The sequence below is a fragment of the Theropithecus gelada genome, chromosome 14, assembly GCF_003255815.1.
Source record: "Theropithecus gelada isolate Dixy chromosome 14, Tgel_1.0, whole genome shotgun sequence".
In the NCBI taxonomy this organism is placed as follows: Eukaryota; Metazoa; Chordata; class Mammalia; order Primates; family Cercopithecidae; genus Theropithecus; species Theropithecus gelada.
Window position 1 is genome coordinate 67023824 of NC_037682.1, and position 10546 is coordinate 67034369.

The window sequence follows — 10546 nt, forward strand, 5'->3', positions numbered from 1 at the left end:
CTAGGGGCTTTCCCGGGTGCCACGGACAGCTGGCTGCCGAGCCAGAAACACTGCCAGGACAAGGTTCTTTCTTCTATACATGTTTCCTGAAGAATACAGAAGTCCAAGTTTCCAAGGGGAAGTCTTTTAAGACAAAGGTTTCTATTTCCCATTTTTGTTTTCTAGTTGATAACATCAAACAAAACTAAATTTCAAATTTTCCTCTGGGTTTCTATACGGTAGGTACTAAATCACTGTCTAGCAATGCAAATGCTCCTTTAAAATAATGTCGCAAGACCTGGCAAGAGTGAACTTGCTTTGTCCCAAGTTGAGAAGGTTATCCCTCAGTTAACCAGAACCCTGTCCCAACAGATTCAGTAGCTAGGTTGTCCTCATACCCAAAGTGGGCAACTGCACTTCCCTGGACATTGCTGCACTCAGAGAGTGAGTCATGGGCTGACTGTCCCCACATTAGGCTGAGTTGGGGGTCTGAGGGACAGAAACTCAGAAGGTCAAAGCTAAAGGGGCCCTTGGAGGCCATCCAGTCCAGCTGCCCCTCCTCCTCTCTACTGTATCCACTGCTTTGCAGAAGGAGACATGGATGCTGAGACCCCCTGGTGGAGAGACAGCCTGAGGCTTTTCACAGCCAGGTGGTGCTGGACTACCCAACAGGCAGACCAGGCTTGGGTCACCAGCAAAGCAGAGGCACCAAAAATACTTCCTGAGAGAATTTAATATGTATTTTTTCAAAGCACCGTTCAACTAGCCCATCATAGGAAATATCAGAATTTGGCTGGACTTTCTGTACAATTTAGAGTTATTTTATTCTGAATTACTTGCTATCTCTAAGTAATGCAGCCCTGTGCTTAGGGCTAAAAGGACACTGTTTCCCAGGGCACAGAACTTGTCCAGCAGACCTTTCCAGTTAGGTTTGTCTATGAGTCAGTTACAGTGCTGGTGGGGGAGAGAAAAGGACAGAAAAACTGATCACCCGAATGTCATCCTGCACTTTCTGTACATCATCTCTCCCCATCAGACAGCCCTGCAAGGAAGTGCTTATGCCCCTTCAACTAATGAAGAAACTGAGGGTCAGAGAAGGCCAGGCCCTCCTTCAGGGTCACAGTTGGTGAGGGGTGAGAGCTCCTGGTGCCTGGCAGCCCACAGTCCTGCCTCCTGGGCCAGCTCTGACACTCTCTTTCTGTGACTGTGGGGCTCTGAGTCTTGATTTTCTCATCGTACAGGGAGGGGTTTGAGGAAATCATCTCTGAGAGGTTTCCAATTCAATGAGCCATTTTCTGAGTGTCCCTCTGCGTTTTGCAGAGTGGAGGTTCAGGACAGATATCACATGACCCACGCCTCTAAGGGAGAGGATGAGGGCTCTCGCACTGAGGGAACACCGCAGCAGAACTGGGTTCTTGACCTTCATTGTGTCATGTGCACCTTAGTGGTTATGTGTGTGGACTCAGGAGTCAATCCCTGCTTCTAACTCCAGCTGTGTGACATTGAGCAAGTCACTTTCCCCTCTCTGAACCTTTTGGCCCTGATCTGTGACCTCATGGGGTTTTCTTTATGTAGAGAACGCTTAGATATGCTTACAAAGAGCCCGGAACATGGAAGAGCACAAAGTTTGCTAGTGTTTCCAGTGGTTCCTGCTGTCATCAGTCTTTTCTCCCTGCAGGAAGGCCTTGGCCAAGAAGATTTGAATCCCGTCTGTAAGTGCATCCATTGCCCAGGACTGCCAGGATATCTGGCCAAAGGTCTCACAGCCCGGGCATGCACGTGGATCCCAGGCATCTTCCAACCTGGATCCTGGGTGCCTGCTCTGTGCATACTAAATCTGTCTTCCTGACCTCTGGCCCAGGTTTGTAGTCCCTGGACACCCTGTCCCTGTCTTTCCATCCCAGATTTCTCTGCCTATCTCTGGGCACCCCATCTCCAGCAACGTTCACCTGTTGAGCCTGCTGCACACTGGTATCTCCTGTGTTCCTCCATGAGAGACCTTGGAGGAGGTGGCAGGCTGGGGCTGAGCCATGGCCCATTAAACCCTCAGGCCCCTCTTTTCTGGCAGGCTTCCTGGGGTACTTTCTCTCAATGGTGCTTCCATGGCACGCCACACTCACCATCCCTCAGGGATCAACTCCCTGGCATCTCCTTCAGCTTGTATGTGATAGAAGTAGTATTTGTCCCTGGGCTTTGCAAATAATAACAAGATCATTATTAACAGCCCTCAAGGGTCCAAAACTTTACACCAATGGTGTAGCCTTTATCCTCATTATCCTCTCTGATCCTCACAATAGCAGAGAAGACAGGAATTAACAATAGGGTATACAGTAAGTCCAAGAGAAAGAAAACGAGGTCTAGGAAGTGAAACAGCTGGTCCATTTTAACATTGATGGCTAGAGGAAGAGCTGGAATTTAGACCTAAGGCTTTATTCCCTGCCTAGTGCCTTGACTGCTGCAACAGAAGTATATAATAATCAAGAAGATGGGGCCTGGAGCTATTAAATATTAAAGATTCTCCTTTATTGGTTTGCTGGTTTTCCACTTACTTTTCTAAATGTACACAGAAGTGCTAATATGCACTTCAGAGAAGTGCTTGGTTCCAGAAATACCTCCTCTTCCTCCCATTATGTAGTCACAACCCTGGTTTCTCTTTCTAATCAGATGTATTCGTTGTACCCTTCTTTGCCAGTTAATTCAGTGGCATGGGGAGACCCAAAAGTTCAGGTGGCAATCTCCACTTCCAGTTCAACGAAATGATTATTTCACTCCTGGTAGATCTATTTCATGCTTAGGAACTAAAATACATAAACTGGCAGAATCCAAAGTTAGGGAGGAGGAAGCACGTACTTTGATTCTCCTTTTTTATTTTTTTTCCCCCAATTCCCTTTCAGGTTCTATGTATTTTAGAACTGGGTTCTTAGGGGTAATAAGAGGAAGCACTACCACTTCCTACCTTGGTTCTCAGACCTGTGTATTCTGGCTAGACAGGAAACTGCTCTAAATATTGAATACTGGTTACAAGTATGTATTTCAGCTTACAAGACAGCACCCAAGCCCTCTGAGGTATTATCATTCAGCCAACACCCAAAACTGAGTCTCAATAAGTCATTATTCTAGTCTAGCAGGCCACCTGCTTCTGAGTGATGGGGTGCATTGTAAGATCAGCGATTCCATGGGCATGAGACTTACTGCTTCACTTATTTTGCCTTAAAATTGACTTTTTTTTTGTCAAAAACATGGCCATATGGGATAGTATCATGATGAATAAGGCATTTATTAAATCTATAGAAAGTGGTAACAGAAGAAACATTGTGAGTAAGAAAGGCAAATTCATATCCAGTATAGGTTTCTATTCCAATAAAGATAAACCACTGCCCCGTCAATGATGGAAGGGATCCAGTGTGTTCATCCTGTCACCCATAGCTGGCCAGTTTCCTTGGCCAATGGTTCATATCATAGACTCAGTGTTGGTCTTTGTTGCTGACATATTGGATATATAGCAGAAGCTAAGCCAGACCAGCCTTTATGAATCCATGCACAACTTCCTTCCTTGTCACTGTGCCTTTTATTCATGAATCTATTGAGCAAACACTGAAGCATCTAGGAAAGAGAGTCTAACTGATTTTCATGGATGGATCATCTTGTTTACCTGATTTTGCCTACTCTTACTGATTTTGGAGAGCTTTTTCTGCCATGATACCCTCTGGTAAATAGTCACATGGCACACAAATATCTTCACAATCTGTACCCATTCTTAGAGGCCTACCACCTTAAATCTTCTCCATACCTCCTCTCCACCAATCTTCTTTCTAATTACTTGAATGTCCCAGCAAAACCATTAGCATTTGCCCATACTCTGTTATGGATCCATACCTCTTTCCATTTCACTTTTCAGGTGAGATGAACTTACCAGGGTGAAAAAACAGATGCACTGCCAAGGGTTCTGCCCACTGGCAGGATTTACCTTGTTGGCGATCCTTCGGGGCCCTCCTAAATGGGGCTGCAATGCAGCAGCAGTCCACTCAGGTGGCCCCAGCATATTTTGAAGAAACATTTGTAAACCAGGTTTGAATGTTTTTATTCGTCAGGGAATTGGTTATAGGGAACTTCCCATGAGATCATATGTTAGAGTTGATGGAAAGTTGCCAACACAGCAAGACTGGGTGTCATGGGAGTGTGAGCTGCCTACTCACTCAATTTGATAGCTCCTTCGAGATCTGCTTGAGCCTAATAGAATAACATTTATTACTTCCATTTGAAGAAGGGATGTTTCTGTACATGTTCAATTTTATATTTGGTTTGTTCAAATTAATATCCAACTCATAAGGAACAGTGTGGGACTCATATTCATTCAGTGTTCCCTGGTCAGCCATTCAGTCTGCTCCAGGGCCAGGCACTATTTTTCAGAAGGAGAATAGTTAACTACAGAAAAAAGCATGAATTTTCTCTAAAATTCAAGTGGGCTGTGCTGTGATTCAATAGTGTATTTTACCTCAAAAATTCAAAGGGAGCCAGGCATGGTGGCTCATGCCTGTAATCCCAGCACTTTGGGAGGCCGAGGTGGGTGGATCACTTGAAGTCAGGAGTTCGAGACCAGCCTGACCAACATGGTGAAACCCTGTCCCTACTAAAAAAATTAAAAATTAGCCAGGCATGGTGGCACACACCTCTAATACCAGCTACTTGGGAGACTGAGGCAGGAGAATCACTTGAACCCGGGAAGCGGAGGTTGCAGTGAGCCAAGATTGTGCCATTGCACTCCAGCCTGGGCAACAAGAGTGAAATTCCATCTCAAAAAAAAAAAAGAAAGAAAAGAAAATTCAAAGGGGACTTTTAAGTTTTGAGTATGACAGTGTGGCTTGTCTGGGACTAAACTTTCTGCCAAAAACAACCGTAAAAGCTGGACAAGATGTAAAACAATGGTCTGAAGACCTCAGAGAGCAACCAATGGCAGGTCTTGAAGGACTGCAGTCCTTGAGAGGGGAGTCACATGAGGCTAGTTCCACCTGACTCCAGCTTTTTATCCTAAGATATTTCCCAGCTTGCAGGATGGCAAAGTAGAGCCCAATTAGGAAACACAAGCCCCACTGTTTGGAGTTTAGGTTACCAAAGTGACTGGTACTTAAGAAGCAAATTCTAGGAGAGGATGACAGTGCAGAGAAGGAACACCAAAACCTGTGTACAGATTACCTCTTGTCATTGACCAACTCCTAAGGTGCGTATATGCAGGGAAAGACTCAAAGAACCCAGAAGAATACAGCATCTGGGAAGCCAGAGAGCTTCAGAAAGACTGTAATAGCCACATGATGTTGGAGATTCAGTGGTTGGAGTTTAGCCCCATGCAAATGGAGGGGCCATTGTAAGCACCCCAGAATTTCAGTTGAGACCCTGGAAATTCCAGGCTTTAGAATTACGGCTAAACCCTAAAAGTAATAGCAAAATTGAAATAAACATGACATAATATAACCTAAAACCAAGCCACAACAAGGCAATCCATTAGTACTCTTTGCTAGAAAAACATAACTCTTTCTGGAAAAAACTGAATTATCCAGAGCTTTGAATTTTAAAAATTTTTGACGTCAGGTAACCAATCAAAAAATATGAGTCACGGTTAAAACAAAATAAAATGAAAGATGAAATGAACAAAAACAAGAGGAGAAAAAGAGAGTAGAAGCAAATACACAGATAATTCAGATACAGTTATCGGGCAGGGACCTTAAAATAACTATGATTAATAAATATATTACAAAAAAGAGGAAAAGATAAATAAAATATGAGAAATGGAGAGTTAAAGAGAGAACTAGAATCTATAGAAAGATGAATAAGGCCGGGTACGGTGGCTCACGCCCAAAATCCCAGCACTTTGGGAGGCCAAGGTGGGCGGAGCACCTGAGGTCAGGAGTTGGAGACCAGCCTGACCAACATGGAGAAACCCTGTCTCTACTAAAAATACAAAAATTAGCTAGGCGTGGTGGCGTGCGCCTGTAATCCCAGTTACTCAGGAGGCTGAGGCAGGAGAATCGCTTGAACCCGGGTGGCAGAGGTTGCAATGAGCTGAGATGGCACCATTGCACTCCAGCCTGGGCAACAAGAGCGAAACTCTATCTCAAAAAAACAATTTTTTTTTAAAGAAAAAAGACTACATATGCCTCCAAATCCAGAAAAAAATGCAAATTTTTATTACTGAGCCCCCTGACATATCTAATGCTTCCCCCCACATATCTTTGGCTTTATATTCTTTGATTGTCTTTCAATGTGTCAGTAATTTTATAAAATAATTATTTAGCAAAGAAAATAGAAATATGACTGGGCACGATGACCCATGCCTGTAATTCCCGGACTTTGGGAGGCAGAGGTGGGTGGATCATCTGAGGTCGGGAGTTTAAGACCAGCCCGACTAACATGGCAAACCCTCATCTCTACTAAAAATGCAAAAATTAGCTGGGTATGGTGGCATGACCTGTAGTCCCAGCTACCCGGGAGGCTCAGACATGAGAACCACTTAAACCCAGGAGGCAGAGGTTGCAGTGAGCAGAGATCTCACCACTGCAACTCCAGCCTGGGCAACAGTGTGAGACTCTGTCTCAAAAAAAAAAAAAGAAAGAAAAGAAGAAAAGAGAAATATAATTCAGCTGTTCCTATCAGCATGGTTGCTTGATAATTATTATTTTTAAATTAAAATACTGAATTTTATTTCACATGTATATTTTTGTCTCCCCATCATTTCCATGTCTGACCACCACTACTACTATGTCCTATCATAACATTCCATACATACTTAAAACCAAGCAAAGGGTGGAGTTCCATCTTTAAAAACTAAACAGGCATTTTGGACAAAACATTCTTGGCAATGGAACCTGGACAACATTTATCAAACACAGCAGGGGAAGTTCTCATTCTGCATCATAAAAAGGACAGTCAGATATCAACTGTTACAGAAATGAAATAAGACAGAGTCTCGCTCTTGTTGCCCAGGCTGGAGTGCAGTGGCACAATCTTGGCTCACTGCAACCTCTGTCTCCTGGGTTAAAGCAAGTCTCCTACCTCAGCCTCCTGAGTAGCTGGGATTAAAGGCATGCACCACCATGCCCGGCTAATTTTTGTATTTTTAGTAGAGACTAGGTTTCACCATGTTGGCCAGGCTGGTCTTGAACTCCTGACCTCGTGATCTGCCCACCTTAGCCTCCGAAAGTGCTGGGATTACAGGCGTGAGCCACCACGCCCGGCAACAAAAAATTTTTAACAAATTGCTTAAACTATTTTCTTCAAGAGACTTCCTCCACTGCCAGAGATCTTGAATAGCCTCCTGGCCAGTCATCTGAAAGCCATTCTTCACATAACTGATGAACTTGGCTTCCACTTTGGGAAGAGAACCACCTTTTTCTATACTTGCTTGCATTTTTGCTTTAACATCTTCTACAGAACTAGGTCCTTTTGGTGTTTTTAGGAGTTTTTTCCTGTTTTTTGTTGGTGTTGATGACGGTTTTGAGTCTTTTCCATTCTGATTTGACTTTTGTGCATTTTTGGCTGGAGTATCTTGTATAGATTTCTTCACTGGTGCTTTTTCTTCAGTTTCCCCATCATCAGCATCATCATCATCATCATCATCCTCTTCATCATCATCATCTTCTTCATCAGCAGCAAGTTTTACTTTTTTCTGTGGAATCTTGCTACCACCTCCAGGGGCAGACTGCTTTCCAGATATACTCAGGAGTTTCACACCCTCCTCCTCTTCATCTTCTGACTCTGCATCTTCCTCCACAGCTACTAAGTGCTGCCCACTAATATGTATTGGCCCTGAACCACACTTCAACCATAAGGTGGTGTTATTGCAAAGCCCCCAAGGAAAACTGTTGGTTGTACAGACATTTTCAAAGTTGCCAATGTTACCTTAATTGGACTGTCTTCGCAATTCATTGCCTCTGCTTCAACAATGTGCAATTCTTCCTTTGCACCAGTCCCTAAACTGACCGTTCTTAAAGATAACTGGTGCTCATTTTCATCATTATCCACCTTAAAGTGATAATCTTTGTCAGCCTTTACTTCCCAACTGAAAAGATAGTTCTGGGGCCTCAGGGGCACATGTGTAGGTCCATCGAATCTGCCAATGAGTGGCGGCACGCCGTTAGGTGGGAGAGAAGGCAGAGAGAGATAAACAACCACTGCTCAAGAGAACAGCTGCGCAGGATGGAATCACACCAGGGCAATAATTATTATTGATAGTTGGGATTAATAACACATGGGATTTTCTGTGTTTTTTTTTTTTTTTTTTTTTAATTTCCAACTTTTAAGTTCAGGGGTACGTGTGCAGATGTGGAGGTTTGTTACATAGGTAAACAGGTGCCATGGTGGTTTGCTGCACAGATCATTCCATCATCTAGGTATTAAGTCCAGCATCCATTGGATCCATTGGTTATTCTTCCCAGTGCTCTCCCTCCTCCCACCCCACCAGCCTCTGACAGGCCTCAGTGTGTGTTGTTCCCCACCATGGGTCCATGAGTTCTTATCATTCAGCACCCATTTATAAGTGAGAACATGCGGTATTTGGTTTTCTGTTCCTGCGTTAGTTTGCTGAGGATAATGGCTTCCAGCTCCATCCATGTCCCTGCAAAGGACATGATCTCATTCCTTTTTATGACTGCATAGTATTCCATGGTGTATATGTACCACATTTTCTTTATCTAGTCTATCATTGATGGGCATTTAGGTTGATTTACTGTGTTTGCTATTGTGAATAATACTGCAATGAACATACACATGCATGTATCTTTATAATAGAATGATTTATATTCCTTTGGGTATATTCCCAGTAATGGCATTGCTGGGTCAAATGGTACTATTATGCCTCTAGGTCTTTGAGGGATCACCACACTGTCTTCCACACTGGTTGAACTAATCTACACTCTGATCAACAGTGTAAAAGTGTTTCTTTTTCTCTACCACCTTGCCAGCATCTGTTGTTTTTTGACATTTTGGTAATAGCCATTCTGATTGGTGTGAGGTAATGTCTCATCATGGTTTTGATTACATTCCTTTAAGGATCAGTGACGTTGAGCTTTTTTTCATACATTTGTTGGCCACATGTATGTCTTCTTTCGAGAAGTATCTGTTCATGTCCTTTGCCCACTTTTTTCTTTTTTTTTTTGAGACAGAGCCTCGCATTGTCGCCCAGGCTGGAGTGCAGTGGCATGATCTTGGCTCACTGCAGCCTCCGCCTTCCAGGTTCAAGCGATTCTTCTGCCTCAGCCTCCTGAGTAGCAGGGACTGCAGGCGCCTGCCACCACACCCAGCTAATTTTTTGTATTTTTAGTAGAGACGGGGTTTCACCGTGTTAGCCAGGATGGTCTCCATCTCCTGATCTCGTGATCCACCCACCTTGGCCTCCCAAAGTGCTGGGATTACAGGCATGAGTCACCGTGCCCGGCCCACACCCAGCTAATTTTTTGTATTTTTAGTAGAGATGGGTTTCACCATGTTGGTCAGGCTGGCCTCGAACTCCTGCTTTGTCCACTTTTTAATGGGGTTATGATTTTCTTCAATGTATGCTATAATAAAAAGCATAATAAAAATTATTATGCTATAATAAAAGAAATAATTTTAATATTCTTTCATTTCCACGGTTACCTGACCTAGATTAGACAAGTATTAGGGCTTTAACTTTCTTTTTGGTGTCAAAATCTGGTGTTGGCATACCTTTTCTCTAATTTGAACTGGTATTGCTTATGTTTGATACAGCATTAAGGAATTTGATGATTTTTGTTTTCACAATAATGAAATTAAATTCATAAAAATGAAATTAATTAATGTCCTTTTTCAGATAAATGACATTAAGTGCGATAATTTTATTTATCATAAAGATTTTGTACATCATTACAACATCATGTCGTAATGTTATAACGTGTATAAACATTAAAAATCAACTTAAAAAAACACAATCCCGGCCGGGCGCGGTGGCTCAAGCCTGTAATCCCAGCACTTTGGGAGGCCGAGACGGGCGGATCACGAGGTCAGGAGATCGAGACCATCCTGGCTGACACGGTGAAACCCCGTCTCTACTAAAAAATACAAAAAAACTAGCCGGGCGAGGTGGCGGGCGCCTGTAGTCCCAGCTACTCGGGAGGCTGAGGCAGGAGAATGGCATGAACCCGGGAGGCGGAGCTTGCAGTGAGCCAAGATCATGCCACTGCACTCCAGCCTGGGCAGCAGAGCGAGACTCTGTCTCAAAATAAAATAAAATAAAATAAAAAATTAAAAAAAAAATAAATAAATAAACACAATCCCATTTATAATAGCCACACACAAGCACAAGAAACCTAGGGATACACCTAACCAAAGAGGTGAAAGATCTCTACAAGAAGAACTCAAAACATTGCTGAAAAAAACTATAGATGAAACAAAAAAGTGGACAAACATTCCATGCTCATGAATTGGAAGAATCAACATCATTAAAACGACCATACTGCCCAAAGCAATATACAGATTGAATGCTATTCCTATCGAACTACCAATATTATTTTTTTCACAGAATTAGAAAAAGAAGCTATTCTTAAATTCATATGGAACC

At 43.1% G+C, this 10546-nt stretch overlaps 1 pseudogene; it reads right to left on the reverse strand.

Annotated features, from left to right (window-relative positions):
• On the reverse strand, window positions 1-9864 carry LOC112605926 (annotated as a pseudogene).
• Window positions 9865-10546: the final 682 nt, after the last annotated feature.